A 21,792-nucleotide genomic window follows, 5' to 3' on the forward strand; every position below is an offset into this window, starting at 1 on the left:
TCCATACCATTCCAATCCATTCCATTCCGTTCTAGTCGGGTAGATTCCATTCCATTCCATTCCATTCCATTCCATTCCATTCCATTCCATTCCATTCCATTCCATTCCATTCTACTAGAGTAGATTCCATTCCATTCCATTCCATTCCATTGCATTCCATTCTATTGCATTCCGTTCCGTTCCATTCCTTTCGATTCCATTCCATTCTACTCGGGTAGATTACATTCAGTTCCCTTCCGTTCCGTTCCGTTCCGTGCCATTCTTTTCGGGTAGATTCTATTCCGTTCCATTCCATTCCATTCCATTCCATTCCATTCCATTCCTTTCCATTCCATTCCATTCTATTCTGCTCGGGGAGATTCCATTACATTCCATTTCATTCCATTCCATTCCATTCCATTGCATTCCCATAAATTACAATCTACATGAGCACATTCCATTCCATTCCTTTCCATTCCATTCCATTCCATTCCATTTCATTCCTTTCCGTTCTTCTCTTGTAGATTCCATTACGTTCCGATCAGTTCCATTCCGTTGTACTAGGGTAGATTCCATTCCATTCCATTCCATTGCATTCCATTCCATTCCATTCCATTCCATTTTATTGCATTCCATTCCATTCCATTCCATTCCATTCCATTCCATTCCATTCCATTCCATTCCATTCCATTCCATTCCATTCTACTCGGGTAGATGCTATACCATTCCATTCCATTCCATTCTTTTCTAGTCGGGTAAATTCCATTCCATTCCATTCCTTTCCATTCCATTCTATTCGTTTCCGTTCCATTGCATTCTATTCCAGTCCATTCCTTTCAGTTCGATTCTGTTCAACCCGGGTAGATTCCATACCATTCCATTCCTTTGCATTCCATTCCAATCCATTCCATTCCATTCAATTCCATTCCATTCCATTCCATTCCACTCCATTAGGTTCTACTCAGGTAGATTCCATTCCAATCCATTCCATTCGGTTCCATTCCATTCCATTCCAATCCATTCCATTCCATTCCATTCCATTCCTTTCTACTCTGGTAGATTCCATACCATTCCAATCCATTCCTTTCCGTTCTAGTCAGGTAGATTCCATTCCATTCCATTCCATTCCATTCTGTTCAACTCGGGTAGTTTCCATACCACTCCATTCCATTCCATTCCATTCCATTCCATTCCATTCCGTTCTACTCGGGTAGTTTCCATTCCATTGCATTCCATTCCATTCCATTCCATTCTATTCCATACCGTTCCTTTCCATTCCAATCCATTCCATTGCATTCCATTGCTTTCTACTCGTGTAAATTCCATACCATTCCATTCCATTCCATTCCTTTCTACTCGGGTAGGTTCCATTCCATTCCATTCCATTCCATTCTGTTCCATTCCGTTCCATTCCATTCCATTCTTTGCCATTCCATTCCATTCCATTCCATTCCATTCCGTTCTACTATGGTAGATTCCATACCATTCCATTCCATTCCATTCCGTTCTAGTCGGGTAGATTACATTCGATTCCATTCCTTTCCATTCCATTCTATTCCTTTCCATTCCATTGCATTCCATTCCATTCCATTCCACTCAATTCGATTCTGTTTAACCCGGGTAGATTGCATACCTTTCCATTCTTTTGCATTCCATTCCATTCCATTCCATTCTGTTCAACTCGGGTAAATTCCATACCATTCCATTCCATTCCATTCCAGTCCATTCCATTCCATTCCGTTCTACTCGGGTAGTTTCCATTCCATTGCATTCCATTCCATTCCATTCCATTCTATTCCATACCGTTCCTTTCCATTCCATTCCATTCCATTGCATTCCATTCCTTTCTACTCGTGTAAATTCCATACCATTCCTTTCAATTCCATTCCGTTCTACTCGGGTAGGTTCCATTCCATTCCATTCCATTCCATTCTGTTCCATTCCGTTCCATTCCATTCCATTCCCTGCCATTCCATTCCATTCCATTCCATTCCGTTCTACTAGGGTAGATTCCATACCATTCCATTCCATTCCATTCCGTTCTAGTCGGGTAGATTCCATTCGATTCCATTCCATTCCATTCCATTCTATTTCTTTCCATTCCATTGCATTCCATTCCATTCCATTCCACTGAATTCGATTCTGTTCATACCGGGTAGATTCCATACCTTTCCATTCCTTTGCATTCCATTCCATTTTCGTTCTACTGGGGTAGATTCCATTCCATTCCATTCCATTCTATTCCACTCTGTTCCATTCCTTTGCATTCCATTCCATTCCATTCCATTCCATTCCATTCCATTCCATTCCATTCCATTCCATTCCATTCCATTCCATCCCGTTCTACTCTAGTAGATTCCATACCATTCCAATCCATTCCATTCCATTCTAGTCGGGTAGATTCCATTCCATTCAATTCCATTCCATTCCTTTCCATTCCATTCCATTCTATTCCACTCTACTCGAGTAGATTCCATTCCATTCCATTTCATTCCATTCTATTCCATTCCGTTCCGTTCCATTCCTTTCGATTCCATTCCATTCTACTCGGGGAGATTACATTCAGTTCCCTTCCGTTCCGTTCCGTTCCGTGCCATTCTTTTCGGGTAGATTCTATTCCATTACGTTCCATTCCATTACATTCCATTCCATTCCTTTCCATTCCATTCCATTCTATTCTGCTCGGGGAGATTCCATTACATTCCATTTCATTCCATTCCATTCCATTCCATTGCATTCCCATAAATTACATTCTACGTGTGCACATTCCATTCCATTCCTTTCCATTCCATTCCATTCCATTCCATTCCATTCCATTCCATTCCATTCCATTCCGTTCTTCTCATGTAGATTCCATTACGTTCCGATCCGTTCCATTCCGTTGTACTCGGGTAGATTCCATTCCATTCCATTCCATTGCATTCCATTCCATTCCATTCCATTCCATTCCATTCCATTCCATTCCATTCCAGTCTACTAGGGTAGATGCTATACCATTCCATTACATTCCATTCCTTTCTAGTCGGGTAGATTCCATTCAATTCCATTCCATTCCATTCCATTCTATTCCTTTCCGTTCCATTGCATTCCATTCCATTCCATACCACTCAATTCGATTCTGTTCAACCCGGGTAGATTCCATACCTTTCCATTCCTTTGCATTCCATTCCATTCCATTCTGTTCAACTCGGGTAGATTCCATACCATTCCATTCCATTCCATTCCATTCCATTCCATTCCATTCCGTTCTACTAGGGTAGTTTCCATTGCACTGCATTCCATTCCATTCCATTCCATTCTATTTGTACCTTTCCTTTCCATTCCATTCCATTCCTTTGCATTCCATTCCTTTCTACTCGTGTAAATTCCATACCATTCCATTCCATTCCATTCCGTTCTACTCGGGTAGGTTCCATTCCATTCCATTCCATTCCATTCTGCTCCATTCCGTTCCATTCCATTCCATTGCATGCCATTCCATTCCATTCCAGTCCATTCTATTCCATTCCATTCCATTCCGTTCTACTAGGGTAGATTCCATACCATTCCATTCCATTCCATTCCGTTCTAGTCGGGTAGATTCCATTCGATTCCATTCCATTCCATTCCATTCTATTCCTTTCCATTCCATTGCATTCCATTCCATTCCATTCCACTCAATTCGATTCTGTTCAACCCGGGTAGATTCCATACCTTTCCATTCCTTTGCATTCCATTCCATTCCATTCCATTCCATTCCATTCCATTCCATTCCATTCCACTCCATTAAGTTCTACTCGGGTAGATTCCATTCCATTCGGTTCCATTCCATTCCATTCCAATCCATTCCATTCCATTCCATTCCGTTCTACTCTGGTAGATTCCATACCATTCCAATCAATTCCTTTCCGTTCTAGTCGGGTAGATTCCATTCCATTCCATTCCATTCCATTCTGTTCAACCCGGGTAGATTCCATACCATTCCATTCCATTCCATTCCATTCCATTCCATTCCATTCCATTCCATTCCATTGATTCCATTCCATTCCATTCCATTCCATTCTACTCGGGTAGATTCCATTCCATTGCATTCCATTCCATTCCATTCCATTCTATTCCATACCGTTCCTTTCCATTCCATTCCATTCCAAGGCATTCCATTCCTTTCTACTCGTTTAAATTCCATACCATTCCATTCCATTCCATTTCATTCTGTTCCATTCCGTTCCATTCCATTCCATTCCATGCCATTCCATTCCATTCCATTCCATTCCGTTCTACTAGGGTAGATTCCATACCATTCCATTCCATTCCATTCCGTTCTAGTCGGGTAGATTCCATTCGATTCCATTCCATTCCATTCCATTCTATTTCTTTCCATTCCATTGCATTCCATTCCATTCCATTCCACTCAATTCGATTCTGTTCATACCGGGTAGATTCCATACCTTTCCATTCCTTTGCATTCCATTCCATTCCATTCCATTCCATTCCATTCCATTCCATTCCGTTCTACTGGGGTAGATTCCATTACATTCCATTCCATTCTATTCCACTCTGTTCCATTCCTTTCCATTCCATTCCATTCCATTCCATTCCATTCCATTCCATTCCATTCCATTCCATCCCGTTCTACTCTAGTAGATTCCATACCATTCCAATCCATTCTATTCCGTTCTAGTCGGTTAGATTCCATTCCATTCCATTCCATTCCATTCCGTTCCATTCCATTCCATTCCATTCTATGCCACTCTACTCGAGTAGATTCCATTCCATTCCATTCCATTCCATTGCATTCCATTCTATTCCATTCCGTTCCGTTCCATTCCTTTCGATTCCATTCCATTCTACTCGGGGAGATTACATTCAGTTCCCTTCCGTTCCGTTCCGTTCCGTGCCATTCTTTTCGGGTAGATTCTATTCCGTTACGTTCCATTCCATTACATTCCATTCCATTCCTTTCCATTCCATTCCATTCTATTCTGCTCGGGGAGATTCCATTACATTCCATTTCATTCCATTCCATTCCATTCCATTGCATTCCCATAAATTACATTCTACATGTGCACATTCCATTCCATTCCTTTCCATTCCATTCCATTCCATTCCATTCCATTTCATTCCATTACGTTCTTCTCATGTAGATTCCGTTACGTACCGATCCGTTCCATTCCGTTGTACTCGGGTAGATTCCATTCCATTCCATTCCATTGCATTCCATTCCATTCCATTCCATTCCATTCCATTCCATTCCGTTCTACTCGGGTAGTTTCCATTCCATTGCATTCCATTCCATTCCATTCCATTCTATTCCATACCGTTCCTTTCCATTCCATTCCATTCCATTGCATTCCATTCCTTTCTACTCTTGTAAATTCCATACCATTCCATTCCATTCCATTCCGTTCTACTCTTTTAGGTTCCATTCCGTTCCATTCCATTCCATTCTGTTCCATTCCATTCCATTCCATTCCATTCCATTCCATGCCATTCCATTCCATTCCATTCCATTCCATTCCATTCAATTCCGTTCTACTCGGGTAGATTACATTCGATTCCATTCCTTTCCATTCCATTCTATTCCTTTCCATTCCATTGCATTCCATTCCATTCCATTCCACTCAATTCGATTCTGTTCTACCCGGGTAGATTCCATACCTTTCCATTCCTTTGCATTCCATTCCATTCCATTCCATTCCATTCCATTCAATTCCATTCCATTCCATTCCATTCCGTTCTACTGGGGTAGATTCCATTCCATTCCATTCCATTCTATTCCACTCTGTTCCATTCCATTCCATTCCATTCCATTCCATTCCATTCCATTCCATTCCATTCCATTCCATTCCATCCCGTTCTACTCTGGTAGATTCCATACCATTCCAATCCATTCCATTCCGTTCTAGTCGGGTAGATTCCATTCCACTCCATTCCATTCCATTCCATTCCATTCCATTCTACTAGAGTAGATTCCATTCCATTCCATTCCATTCCATTGCATTCCATTCTATTGCATTCCGTTCCGTTCCATTCCTTTCGATTCCATTCCATTCTACTCGGGTAGATTACATTCAGTTCCCTTCCGTTCCGTTCCGTTCCGTGCCATTCTTTTCGGGTAGATTCTATTCCGTTCCATTCCATTCCATTACATTCCATTCCATTCCTTTCCATTCCATTCCATTCTATTCTGCTCGGGGAGATTCCATTACATTCCATTTCATTCCATTCCATTCCATTCCATTGCATTCCCATAAATTACATTCTACATGAGCACATTCCATTCCATTCCTTTCCATTCCATGCCATTCCATTCCATTTCATTCCTTTCCGTTCTTCTCTTGTAGATTCCATTACGTTCTGATCAGTTCCATTCCGTTGTACTAGGGTAGATTCCATTCCATTCCATTCCATTGCATTCCATTCCATTCCATTCCATTCCATTTTATTCCATTCCATTCCATTCCATTCCATTCCATTCCATTCCATTCCATTCCATTCCATTCCATTCTACTCGGGTAGATGCTATACCATTCCATTCCATTCCATTCCGTTCTGGTCGGGTAGATTCCATTCCATTCCATTCCTTTCCATTCCCTTCTATTCCTTTCCGTTCCATTGCATTCCATTCCAATCCATTCCATTCAATTCGATTCTGTTCAACCCGGGTAGATTCCATACCATTCCATTCCTTTGCATTCCATTCCATTCCATTCCATTCCATTCCATTCCATTCCATTCCATTCCATTCCATTCCATTCCATTCCACTCCATTAAGTTCTACTCGGGTAGATTCAATTCCAATCCATTCCATTCGGTTCCATTCCATTCCATTCCAATCCATTCCATTCCATTCCATTCCATTCCTTTCTACTCTGGTAGATTCCATACCATTCCAATCCATTCCTTTCCGTTCTATTCGGGTAGATTCCATTCCATTCCATTCCATTCCATTCTGTTCAACTCGGGTAGATTCCATACCACTCCATTCCATTCCTTTCCATTCCGTTCTACTCGGGTAGTTTCCATTCCATTGCATTCCATTCCATTCCATTCCATTCTATTCCATAACGTTCCTTTCCATTCCATTCCATTCCATTGCATTCCATTCTTTCTACTCGTGTAAATTCCATACCATTCCATTCCATTCCATTCCGTTCTACTCGGGTAGGTTCCATTCCATTCCATTCCATTCCATTCTGTTCCATTCCGTTCCATTCCATTCCATTCCATGCCATTGCATTCCATTCCATTCCATTCCATTCCATTCCGTTCTACTATGGTAGATTTCATACCATTCCATTCCATTCCATTCCGTTCTAGTCGGGTAGATTACATTCGATTCCATTCCTTTCCATTCCATTCTATTCCTTTCCATTCCATTGCATTCCATTCCATTCCATTCCACTCAATTCGATTCTGTTTAACCCGGGTAGATTCCATTCCTTTCCATTCCTTTGCATCCATTCCATTCCATTCCATTCTGTTCAACTCGGGTAAATTCCATACCATTCCATTCCATTCCATTCCAGTCCATTCCATTCCATTCCGTTCTACTCGGGTAGTTTCCGTTCCATTGCATTCCATTCCATTCCATTCCATTCTATTCCATACCGTTCCTTTCCATTCCATTCCATTCCATTGCATTCCATTCCTTTCTACTCGTGTAAATTCCATACCATTCCTTTCCATTCCATTCCGTTCTACTCGGGTAGGTTCCATTCCATTCCATTCCATTCCATTCCATTCTGTTCCATTCCGTTCCATTCCATTCCATTCCATGCCATTCCATTCCATTCCATTCCATTCCATTCTACTAGGGTAGATTCCATACCATTCCATTCCATTCCATTCCGTTCTAGTCGGGTAGATTCCATTCTATTCCGTTCCATTCCATTCCATTCTATTTCTTTCCATTCCATTGCATTCCATTCCATTCCATTCCACTCAATTCGATTCTGTTCATACCGGGTAGATTCCATGACTTTCCATTCCTTTGCATTCCATTCCATTCCATTCCATGCCATTCCATTCCATTCCATTCTACTGGGGTAGATTCCATTCCATTCCATTCCATTCTATTCCACTCTGTTGCATTCCTTTCCATTCCATTCCATTCCATTCCATTCCATTCCATTCCATTCCATTCCATTCCATTCCATTCCATTCTATCCCGTTCTACTCTACTAGATTCCATACCATTCCAATCCATTCCATTCCGTTCTAGTCGGGTAGATTCCATTCCATTCCATTCCATTCCATTCCATTCCATTCTGTTCCACTCTACTCGAGTAGATTCCATTCCATTCCATTCCATTCCATTGCATTCCATTCTATTCCATTCCGTTCCGTTCCATTCCTTTCGATTCCATTCCATTCTACTCGGGGAGATTACCTTCAGTTCCCTTCCGTTCCATTCCGTTCCGTGCCATTCTTTTCGGGTAGATTCTATTCCGTTACGTTCCATTCCATTACATTCCATTCCATTCCTTTCCATTCCATTCCATTCTATTCTGCTCGGGGAGATGCCATTACATTCCATTTCATTCCATTCCATTCCATTCCATTGCATTCCCATAAATTACATTCTACATGTGCACATTCCATTCCATTCCTTTCCATTCCATTCCATTCCATTCCATTTCATTCCATTCCGTTCTTCTCATGTTGATTCCATTACGTTCCGATCCGTTCCATTCCGTTGTACTCGGGTAGATTCCATTCCATTCCATTCCATTGCATTCCATTCCATTCCATTCCATTCCATTCCATTCCATTCCATTCCATTCCATTCCATTCCACTCGGGTAGATGCTATACCATTCCATTACATTCCATTCCTTTCTAGTCGGGTAGATTCCATTCAATTCCATTCCATTCCATTCCATTCTATTCCTCTCCGTTCCATTGCATTCCATTCCATTCCATACCACTCAATTCGATTCTGTTCAACCCGGGTAGATTCCATACCTTTCCATTCCTTTGCATTCCATTCCATTCCATTCCATTCTGTTCAACTCGGGTAGATTCCATACCATTCCATTCCATTCCATTCCATTCCATTCCATTCCGTTCTACTCGGGTAGTTTCCATTGCATTGCATTCCATTCCATTCCATTCCATTCTATTTGTACCGTTCCTTTCGATTCCATTCCATTCCTTTGCATTCCATTCCTTTCTACTCGTGTAAATTCCATACCATTCCATTCCATTCCATTCCATTCTGTTCCATTCCGTTCCATTCCATTCCATTGCATGCCATTCCATTCCATTCCATTCCATTCCATTCCATTCCATTCCGTTCTACTAGGGTAGATTCCATACCATTCCATTCCATTCCATTCCGTTCTAGTCGGGTAGATTCCATTCGATTCCATTCCATTCCATTCCATTCTATTCCTTTCCATTCCATTGCATTCCATTCCATTCCATTCCACTCAATTCGATTCTGTTCAACCCGGGTAGATTCCATACCTTTCCATTCCTTTGCATTCCATTCCATTCCATTCCATTCCATTCCATTCCATTCCATTCCATTCCATTCCATTCCACTCCATTAGGTTCTACTCGGGTAGATTCCATTCCATTCGGTTCCATTCCATTCCATTCCAATCCATTCCATTCCATTCCATTCCGTTCTTCTCTGGTAGATTCCATACCATTCCAATCCATTCCTTTCCGTTCTAGTCGGGTAGATTCCATTCCATTCCATTCCATTCCATTCTGTTCAACTCGGGTAGATTCCATACCATTCCATTCCATTCCATTCCATTCCATTCCATTCCATTCCATTCCATTCCATTCCATTCTACTCGGGTAGTTTCCAATCCATTGCATTCCATTCCATTCCATTCCATTCCATTCTATTCCATACCGTTCCTTTCCATTCCATTCCATTCCAAGGCATTCCATTCCTTTCTACTCGTTTAAATTCCATACCATTCCATTCAATTCCATTCCATTCTGTTCCATTCCGTTCCATTCCATTCCGTTCCATGCCATTCCATTCCATTCCATTCCATTCCATTCCATTCCATTCCATTCCATTCCGTTCTACTAGTGTAGATTCCATACCATTCCATTCCATTCCATTCCGTTCTAGTCGGGTAAATTCCATTCGATTCCATTCCATTCCATTCCATTCTATTCCTTTCCATTCCATTGCATTCCATTCCATTCCATTCCACTCAATTCGATTCTGTTCAACCCGGGTAGATTCCATACCTTTCCATTCATTTGCTTTCCATTCCATTCCATTCCATTCCATTCCATTCCATTCCATTCCGTTCTACTGGGGTAGATTCCATTCCATTCCATTCCATTCTATTCCACTCTGTTCCATTCCATTCCATTCCATTCCATTCCGTTCCATTCCATTCGATTCCATTCCATTCCATTCCATCCCGTTCTACTCTGGTAGATTCCATACCATTCCAATCCATTTCATTCCGTTCTAGTCGGGTAGATTCCATTCCATTCCATTCCATTCCATTCCATTCCATTCCATTCCATTCCATTCTACTCGAGTAGATTCCATTCCATTCCATTCCATTCCATTCCATTGCATTCCATTCTATTCCATTCCGTTCCGTTCCATTCCTTTCGATTCCATTCCATTCTACTCGGGTAGATTACATTCAGTTCCCTTCCGTTCCGTACCGTTCCGTGCCACTCTATTCGGGTAGATTCTATTCCGTTCCATTCCATTCCATTACATTCCATTCCATTCCTTTCCATTCCATTCCATTCTATTCTGCTTGGGGAGATTCCATTACATTCCATTTCATTCCATTCCATTCCATTCCATTGCATTCCCATAAATTACATTCTACATGAGCACATTCCATTCCATTCTTTCCATTCCATTCCATTGCATTCCATTTCATTCCATTCCGTTCTTCTCATGTAGATTCCATTACGTTCCGATCCGTTCCATTCTGTTGTACTCGGGTAGATTCCATTCCATTCCATTCCATTGCATTCCATGCCATTCCATTCCTTCCCATTCTATTCCATTCCATTCCATTCCATTCCGTTCCATTCCATTCCATTCCATTCCTTTCTACTCTGGTAGATTTCTTACCATTCCAATCCATTCCTTTCCGTTCTAGTCGGGTAGATTCCATTCCATTCCATTCCATTCCATTCTGTTCAACTCGGGTAGATTCCATACCAATCCATTCCATTCCATTCCGTTCCTTTCCATTGCATTCCATTCCGTTCTACTCGGGTAGTTTCCTTTCCATTGCATTCCATTCCATTCCATTCCATTCTATTCCATACCGTTCCTTTCCATTCCATTCCATTTTATTGCATTCCATTCCTTTCTACTCGTGTAAATTCCATAGCATTCCATTCCATTCCATTCCGTTCTACTCGGGTAGGTTCCATTCCATTCCATTCCATTCCATTCTGTTCCATTCCGTTCCATTCCATTCCATTCCATGCCATTCCATTCCATTCCATTCCATTCCATTCCAGTCCATTCCATTCCATTCCGTTCTACTCGGGTAGTTTCCATTCCATTGCATTCCATTCCATTCCATTCCATTCTATTCCATACTGTTCCTTTCCATTCCATTCCATTCCATTGCATTCCATTCCTTTCTATTCGTGTAAATTCCATACCATTCCTTTCCATTCCATTCCGTTCTACTCGGGTAGGTTCCATTCCATTCCATACCATTCCATTCCATTCTGTTCCATTCCGTTCCATTCCATTCCATTCCATGCCATTCCATTCCATTCCATTCCATTCCGTTCTACTAGGGTAGATTCCATACCATTCCATTCCATTCCATTCCGTTCTAGTCGGGTAGATTCCATTCGATTCGATTCCATTCCATTCCATTCTATTTCTTTCCATTCCATTGCATTCCATTCCATTCCATTCCACTCAATTCGATTCTGTTCATACCGGGTAGATTCCATACCTTTCCATTCCTTTGCATTCCATTCCATTCCATTCCATTCCATTCCATTCCATTCCATTCCATTCCGTTCTACTGGGGTAGATTCCATTCCATTCCATTCCATTCTATTCCACTCTGTTCCATTCCTTTCCATTCCATTCCATTCCATTCCATTCCATTCCATTCCATTCCATTCCATTCCATTCTATCCCGTTCTACTCTAGTAGATTCCATACCATTCCAATCCATTCCAATCCGTTCTAGTCGGGTAGATTCCATTCCATTCCATTCCATTCCATTCCATTCCATTCTATTCCACTCTACTCGAGTAGATTCCATTCCATTCCATTCCATTCCATTGCATTCCATTCTATTCCATTCCGTTCCGTTCCATTCCTTTCGATTCCATTCCACTCTACTCGGGGAGATTACATTCAGTTCCCTTCCGTTCCGTTCCGTTCCGTGCCATTCTTTTCGGGTAGATTCTATTCCGTTACGTTCCATTCCATTACATTCCATTCCATTCCTTTCCATTCCATTCCATTCCATTCCATTTCATTCCATTCCGTTCTTCTCATGTAGATTCCATTAGGTTCCGATCTGTTCCATTCCGTTGTACTCGGGTAGATTCCATTCCATTCCATTCCTTTGCATTCCATTCAATTCCATTCCATTCCATTCCATTCCATTGCATTCCATTCCATTCCATTCCATTCCATTCCATTCCATTCCATTCCATTCCATTCCATTCCATTCTACTCGGGTAGATGCTATACCATTCCATTACATTCCATTCCTTTCTAGTCGGGTAGATTCCATTCAATTCCATTCCATTGCATTCCATTCTATTCCTTACCGTTCCATTGCATTCCATTCCATTCCATACCACTCAATTCGATTCTGTTCAACCCGGGTAGATTCCATACCTTTCCATTCCTTTGCATTCCATTCCATTCCATTCCATTCTGTTCAACTCGGGTAGATTCCATACCATTCCATTCCATTCCATTCCATTCCATTCCATTCCATTCCATTCCATTCCATTCCATTCCATTCCGTTCTACTCGGGTAGTTTCCATTGCATTGCATTCCATTCCATTCCATTCCATTCTATTTGTACCGTTCCTTTCCATTCCATTCCATTCCTTTGCATTCCATTCCTTTCTACTCGTGTAAATTCCATACCATTCCATTCTTTTCCATTCCGTTCTACTCGGGAGGTTCCATTCCATTCCATTCCATTCCATTCTGTTCCATTCCGTTCCATTCCATTCCATTGCATGCCATTCCATTCCATTGCATTCCATTCCATTCCATTCCATTCCGTTCTACTAGGGTAGATTCCATACCATTCCATTCCATTCCATTCCGTTCTAGTCGGGTAGATTCCATTCGATTCCATGCCATTCCATTCCATTCTATTCCTTTCCATTCCATTGCATTCCATTCCATTCCATTCCATTCCATTCTATTCCATACCGTTCCTTTCCATTCCATTCCATTCCAAGGCATTCCATTCCTTTCTACTCGTTTAAATTCCATACCATTCCATTCAATTCCATTCCATTCTGTTCCATTCCGTTCCATTCCATTCCGTTCCATGCCATTCCATTCCGTTCTACTAGTGTAGATTCCATACCATTCCATTCCATTCCATTCCGTTCTAGTCGGGTAAATTCCATTCGATTCCATTCCATTCCATTCCATTCTATTCCTTTCCATTCCATTGCATTCCATTCCATTCCATTCCACTCAATTCGATTCTGTTCAACCCGGGTAGATTCCATACCTTTCCATTCATTTGCTTTCCATTCCATTCCATTCCATTCCATTCCATTCCGTTCTACTGGGGTAGATTCCATTCCATTCCATTCCATTCTATTCCACTCTGTTCCATTCCATTCCATTCCATTCCATTCCGTTCCATTCCATTCGATTCCATTCCATTCCATTCCATCCCGTTCTACTCTGGTAGATTCCATACCATTCCAATCCATGTCATTCCGTTCTAGTCGGGTAGATTCCATTCCATTCCATTCCATTCCATTCCATTCCATTCCGTTCCATTCCATTCCATTCTACTCGAGTAGATTCCATTCCATTCCATTCCATTCCATTCCATTGCATTCCATTCTATTCCATTCCGTTCGGTTCCATTCCTTTCGATTCCATTCCATTCTACTCGGGTAGATTACATTCAGTTCCCTTCCGTTCCGTACCGTTCCGTGCCACTCTATTCGGGTAGATTCTATTCCGTTCCATTCCATTCCATTACATTCCATTCCATTCCTTTCCATTCCATTCCATTCTATTCTGCTTGGGGAGATTCCATTACATTCCATTTCATTCCATTCCATTCCATTCCATTGCATTCCCATAAATTACATTCTACATGAGCACATTCCATTCCATTCTTTCCATTCCATTCCATTGCATTCCATTTCATTCCATTCCGTTCTTCTCATGTAGATTCCATTACGTTCCGATCCGTTCCATTCTGTTGTACTCGGGTAGATTCCATTCCATTCCATTCCATTGCATTCCATGCCATTCCATTCCTTCCCATTCTATTCCATTCCATTCCATTCCATTCCGTTCCATTCCATTCCATTCCATTCCTTTCTACTCTGGTAGATTTCTTACCATTCCAATCCATTCCTTTCCGTTCTAGTCGGGTAGATTCCATTCCATTCCATTCCATTCCATTCTGTTCAACTCGGGTAGATTCCATACCAATCCATTCCATTCCATTCCGTTCCTTTCCATTGCATTCCATTCCGTTCTACTCGGGTAGTTTCCTTTCCATTGCATTCCATTCCATTCCATTCCATTCTATTCCATACCGTTCCTTTCCATTCCATTCCATTTTATTGCATTCCATTCCTTTCTACTCGTGTAAATTCCATAGCATTCCATTCCATTCCATTCCGTTCTACTCGGGTAGGTTCCATTCCATTCCATTCCATTCCATTCTGTTCCATTCCGTTCCATTCCATTCCATTCCATGCCATTCCATTCCATTCCATTCCATTCCATTCCAGTCCATTCCATTCCATTCCGTTCTACTCGGGTAGTTTCCATTCCATTGCATTCCATTCCATTCCATTCCATTCTATTCCATACTGTTCCTTTCCATTCCATTCCATTCCATTGCATTCCATTCCTTTCTATTCGTGTAAATTCCATACCATTCCTTTCCATTCCATTCCGTTCTACTCGGGTAGGTTCCATTCCATTCCATACCATTCCATTCCATTCTGTTCCATTCCGTTCCATTCCATTCCATTCCATGCCATTCCATTCCATTCCATTCCATTCCGTTCTACTAGGGTAGATTCCATACCATTCCATTCCATTCCATTCCGTTCTAGTCGGGTAGATTCCATTCGATTCGATTCCATTCCATTCCATTCTATTTCTTTCCATTCCATTGCATTCCATTCCATTCCATTCCACTCAATTCGATTCTGTTCATACCGGGTAGATTCCATACCTTTCCATTCCTTTGCATTCCATTCCATTCCATTCCATTCCATTCCATTCCATTCCATTCCATTCCATTCCGTTCTACTGGGGTAGATTCCATTCCATTCCATTCCATTCTATTCCACTCTGTTCCATTCCTTTCCATTCCATTCCATTCCATTCCATTCCATTCCATTCCATTCTATCCCGTTCTACTCTAGTAGATTCCATACCATTCCAATCCATTCCAATCCGTTCTAGTCGGGTAGATTCCATTCCATTCCATTCCATTCCATTCCATTCCATTCTATTCCACTCTACTCGAGTAGATTCCATTCCATTCCATTCCATTCCATTGCATTCCATTCTATTCCATTCCGTTCCGTTCCATTCCTTTCGATTCCATTCCACTCTACTCGGGGAGATTACATTCAGTTCCCTTCCGTTCCGTTCCGTTCCGTGCCATTCTTTTCGGGTAGATTCTATTCCGTTACGTTCCATTCCATTACATTCCATTCCATTCCTTTCCATTCCATTCCATTCCATTCCATTTCATTCCATTCCGTTCTTCTCATGTAGATTCCATTAGGTTCCGATCTGTTCCATTCCGTTGTACTCGGGTAGATTCCATTCCATTCCATTCCTTTGCATTCCATTCAATTCCATTCCATTCCATTCCATTCCATTGCATTCCATTCCATTCCATTCCATTCCATTCCATTCCATTCCATTCCATTCCATTCCATTCTACTCGGGTAGATGCTATACCATTCCATTACATTCCATTCCTTTCTAGTCGGGTAGATTCCATTCAATTCCATTCCATTGCATTCCATTCTATTCCTTACCGTTCCATTGCATTCCATTCCATTCCATACCACTCAATTCGATTCTGTTCAACCCGGGTAGATTCCATACCTTTCCATTCCTTTGCATTCCATTCCATTCCATTCCATTCTGTTCAACTCGGGTAGATTCCATACCATTCCATTCCATTCCATTCCATTCCATTCCATTCCATTCCATTCCATTCCGTTCTACTCGGGTAGTTTCCATTGCATTGCATTCCATTCCATTCCATTCCATTCTATTTGTACCGTTCCTTTCCATTCCATTCCATTCCTTTGCATTCCATTCCTTTCTACTCGTGTAAATTCCATACCATTCCATTCCATTCCATTCCGTTCTACTCGGGAGGTTCCATTCCATTCCATTCCATTCCATTCTGTTCCATTCCGTTCCACTCCATTCCATTGCATGCCATTCCATTCCATTGCATTCCATTCCATTCCATTCCATTCCGTTCTACTAGGGTAGATTCCATACCATTCCATTCCATTCCATTCCATTCCATTCTAGTCGGGTAGATTCCATTCGATTCCATGCCATTCCATTCCATTCTATTCCTTTCCATTCCATTGCATTCCATTCCATTCCATTCCACTCAATTCGATTCTGTTCATACCGGGTAGATTCCATACCTTTCCATTCCTTTGCATTCCATTCCATTCCATTCCATTCCATTCCATTCCATTCCATTCCATTCCATTCCATTCCACTCCATTAGGTTCTACTCGGGTAGATTCCATTCCATTCGGTTCCATTCCATTCCATTCCAATCCATTCCATTCCATTCCATTCCGTTCTACTCTTGTAGATTCCATACCATTCCAATCCATTCCTTTCCGTTCTAGTCGGGTAGATTCCATTCCATTCCATTCCATTCCATTCTGTTCAACTCGGGTAGATTCCATACCATTCCATTCCATTCCATTCCATTCCATTCCATTCCATTCCATTCCATTCTATTCCATACCGTTCCTTTCCATTCCATTCCATTCCAAGGCATTCCATTCCTTTCTACTCGTTTAAAGTCCATACCATTCCATTCCATTCCATTCCATTCTGTTCCATTCCGTTCCATTCCATTCCATTCCATGCCTTTCCATTCCATTCCATTCCATTCCATTCCATTCCATTCCGTTCTACTAGGGTAGATTCCATACCATTCCATTCCATTCCATTCAGTTCTAGTCGGGTAGATTCCATTCGATTCCATTCCATTCCATTCCATTCTATTCCTTTCCATTCCATTGCATTCCATTCCATTCCATTCCACTCAATTCGATTCTGTTCAACCCGGGTAGATTCCATACCTTTCCATTCATTTGCTTTCCATTCCATTCCATTCCATTCCATTCCATTCCATTCCGTTCTACTGGGGTAGATTCCATTCCATTCCATTCCATTCTATTCCACTCTGTTCCATTCCATTCCATTCCATTCCATTCCATTCCATTCCGTTCCATTCCATTCCATTCCATTCCATTCCATTCCATTCCATTCCATTCCATTCCATTCCATACCGTTCTACTCTGGTAGATTCCATACCATTCCAATCCATTCCATTCCGTTCTATTCGGGTAGATTCCATTCCATTCCATTCCATTCCATTCCATTCCATTCCATTCCATTCCATTCCATTCCATTCCATTCCATTCCATTCTACTCGAGTAGATTCCATTTCATTCCATTCCATTCCATTGCATTCCATTCTATTCCATTCCGTTCCGTTCCATTCCATTCGATTCCATTCCATTCTACTCGGGTAGATTACATTCAGTTCCCTTCCGTTCCGTACCGTTCCGTGACACTCTATTCGGGTAGATTCTATTCCGTTCCATTCCATTCCATTACATTCCATTCCATTCCTTTCCATTCCATTCCATTCTATTCTGCTTGGGGAGATTCCATTACATTCCATTTCATTCCATTCCATTCCATTCCATTGCATTCCCATAAATTACATTCTACATGAGCACATTCCATTCCATTCTTTCCATTCCATTCCATTGCATTCCATTTCATTCCATTCCGTTCTTCTCATGTAGATTCCATTACGTTCCGATCCGTTCCATTCTGTTATACTCGGGTAGATTCCATTCCATTGCATTCCATGTAATTCCATTCCTTCCCATTCTATTCCATTCCATTCCATTCCATTCCGTTCCATTCCATTCCATTCCATTCCTTTCTACTCTGGTAGATTTCTTACCATTCCAATCCATTCCTTTCCGTTCTAGTCGGGTAGATTCCATTCCATTCCATTCCATTCCATTCTGTTCAACTCGGGTAGATTCCATACCAATCCATTCCATTCCATTCCGTTCCATTCCATTCCATTCCTTTCCCTCCTACTCGGGTAGTTTCCTTTCCATTGCATTCCATTCCATTCCATTCCATTCTATTCCATACCGTTCCTTTCCATTCCATTCCATTTTATTGCATTCCATTCCTTTCTACTCGTGTAAATTCCATACCATTCCATTCCATTCCATTCCGTTCTACTCGGGTAGGTTCCATTCCATTCCATTCCATTCCATTCTGTTCCATTCCGTTCCATTCCATTCCATTCCATGCCATTCCATTCCATTCCATTCCATTCCATTCCATTCCATTCCATTCCATTCCATTCCTTTCTACTACGGTAGATTCCATACCATTCCATTCCATTCCATTCCGTTCTAGTCGGGTAGATTCCATTAGATTCCATTCCATTCCATTCTATTCTATTCCTTTCCATTCCATTGCATTCCATTCCATTCCATTCCACTCAATTCGATTCTTTTCAACCCGGATAGATTCCATACCTTCCATTCCTTTGCATTCCATTCCATTCCATTCCATTCCATTCCATTCCATTCCATTCCATTCCATTCCATTCCATCCCGTTCTACTCTGGTAGATTCCATACCATTCCAATCCATTCCATTCCGTTCTAGTCGGGTAGATTCAATTCCATTCCATTCCATTCCATTCCATTCCATTCCATTCCATTCCATCCCATTCTACTCGAGTAGATTCCATTCTATTCCATTCCATTCCATTGCATTCCATTCTATTCCATTCCGTTCCGTTCCATTCCTTTCGATTCCATTCCATTCTACTCGGTTAGATTACATTCAGTTCCTTTCCGTTCCGTGCCATTCTTTTCGGGTAGATTCTATTCCGTTCCATTCCATTCCATTACATTTCATTCCATTCCTTTCCATTCCATTCCATTCTATTCTGCTCTGGGAGATTCCAATACATTCCATTTCATTCCATTCCATTCCATTCCATTGCATTCCCATAAATTACATTCTACATGTGCACATTCCATTCCATTCCTTTCCATTCCATTCCATTTCATTCCATTCCGTTCTTCTCATGTAGATTCCATTACGTTCCGATCCGTTCCATTCCGTTGTACTCTGGTAGATTCCATTTCATTCCATTCCTTTGCATTCCATTCCATTCCATTCCATTCCATTCTATTCCATTCCATTCCATTCCATTCCATTCCATTCCATTCCATTCCATTCCATTCCATTGCATTCCATTCCATTCTACTCGGGTAGATGCTATACCATTCCATTCCATTCCATTCCGTTCTACTCGGGTAGAATCCATTCCATTCCATTCCATTCCATTCCATTCCATTCCATTCTATTCCTTTCCGTTCCATTGCATTACATTCCAGTCCGTTCCATTCAATTCGATTCTGTTCAACCCGGGTAGATTCCATACCATACCATTCCTTAGCATTCCATTCCTTTCCATTCCATTCTATTCCATTCCATTCCATTCCATTCCATTCCATTCCATTCCACTCCATTAGGTTCTACTCGGGTTGATTCCATTCCATTCCATTCCATTCGGTTCCATTCCATTCCATTCCAATCCATTCCATTCCATTCCATTCCGTTCTACTCTGGTAGATTCCATACCATTCCAATCCATTCCTTTCCATTCTAGTCGGGTAGATTCCATTCCATTCCATTCCATTCCATTCTCTTCAAATCGGGTAGATTCCATAACATTCCATTCCATTCCATTCCATTCCATTCCATTCCATTCCATTCCATTCCATTCCATTCCGTTCTACTTGGGTAGTTTCCATTCCATTGCATTCCATTCCATTCCATTCCATTCTATTCCATACCGTTCCTTTCCATTCCATTCCATTCCATTGCATTCCATTCCTTTCTACTCGTGTAAATTCCATACCATTCCATTCCATTCCATTCCGTTCTACTCGGGTAGGTTCCATTCCATTCCATTCCATTCCATTCTGTTCCATTCCGTTCCATTCCATTCCATTCCATGCCATTCCATTCTATTCCTTTCCATTCCACTCCATTCCGTTCTACTAAGCTAGATTCCATACCATTCCATTCCATTCCATTCCGTTCTAGTCGGGTAGATTCCATTCGATTCCATTCCATTCCATTCCATTCTATTCCTTTCCATTCCATTGCATTCCCATTCCATTCCATTCCACTCAATTCGATTCTGTTCAACCTGGGTAGATTCCACACCTTTCCATTCCATTGCATTGCATTCCATTCCATTCCATTCCATTCCATTCCATTCCATTCCATTCCATTCCATTCCATTCCATTCCATTCCATTCCGTTCTACTTGGGTAGATTCCATTCCATTCCATTCCATTCTATTCCACTATGTTCCATTCCATTCCATTCCATTCCATTCCATTCCATTCCATTCCATTCCATTCCATTCCATCCCGTTCTACTCTGGTAGATTCCATACCATTCCAATCCATTCCATTCCGTTCTAGTCGGGTAGATTCCATTCCATTCCATTCCATTCCATTCCATTCCATTCCATCCCATTCTACTCGAGTAGATTCCATTCTATTCCATTCCATTCCATTGCATTCCATTCTATTCCATTCCGTTCCGTTCCATTCCTTTCGATTCCATTCCATTCTACTCGGTTAGATTACATTCAGTTCCTTTCCGTTCCGTTCCGTTCCGTGCCATTCTTTTCGGGTAGATTCTATTCCGTTCCATTCCATTCCATTACATTTCATTCCATTCCTTTCCATTCCATTCCATTCTATTCTGCTCTGGGAGATTCCAATACATTCCATTTCATTCCATTCCATTCCATTCCATTGCATTCCCATAAATTACATTCTACATGTGCACATTCCATTCCATTCCTTTCCACTCCATTTCATTCCATTCCATTCCATTCCATTGCATTCCCATAAATTACATTCTACATGTGCACATTCCATTCCATTCCATTCCATTCCATTCCATTCCATTCCATTCCATTCCATTGCATTCCATTCCATTCTACTCGGGTAGATGCTATACCATTCCATTCCATTCCATTCCGTTCTACTCGGGTAGAATCCATTCCATTCCATTCCATTCCATTCCATTCTATTCCTTTCCGTTCCATTGCATTACATTCCAGTCCATTCCATTCAATTCGATTCTCTTCAACCCGGGTAGATTCCATACCATACCATTCCTTAGCATTCCATTCCATTCCATTCCATTCCCTTCCATTCCATTCCATTCCATTCCATTCCACTCCATTAGGTTCTACTCGGGTTGATTCCAATCCATTCCATTCCATTCGGTTCCATTCCATTCCATTCC

Source organism: Gorilla gorilla, chromosome Y (assembly GCF_029281585.2).
Source record: "Gorilla gorilla gorilla isolate KB3781 chromosome Y, NHGRI_mGorGor1-v2.1_pri, whole genome shotgun sequence".
In the NCBI taxonomy this organism is placed as follows: Eukaryota; Metazoa; Chordata; class Mammalia; order Primates; family Hominidae; genus Gorilla; species Gorilla gorilla.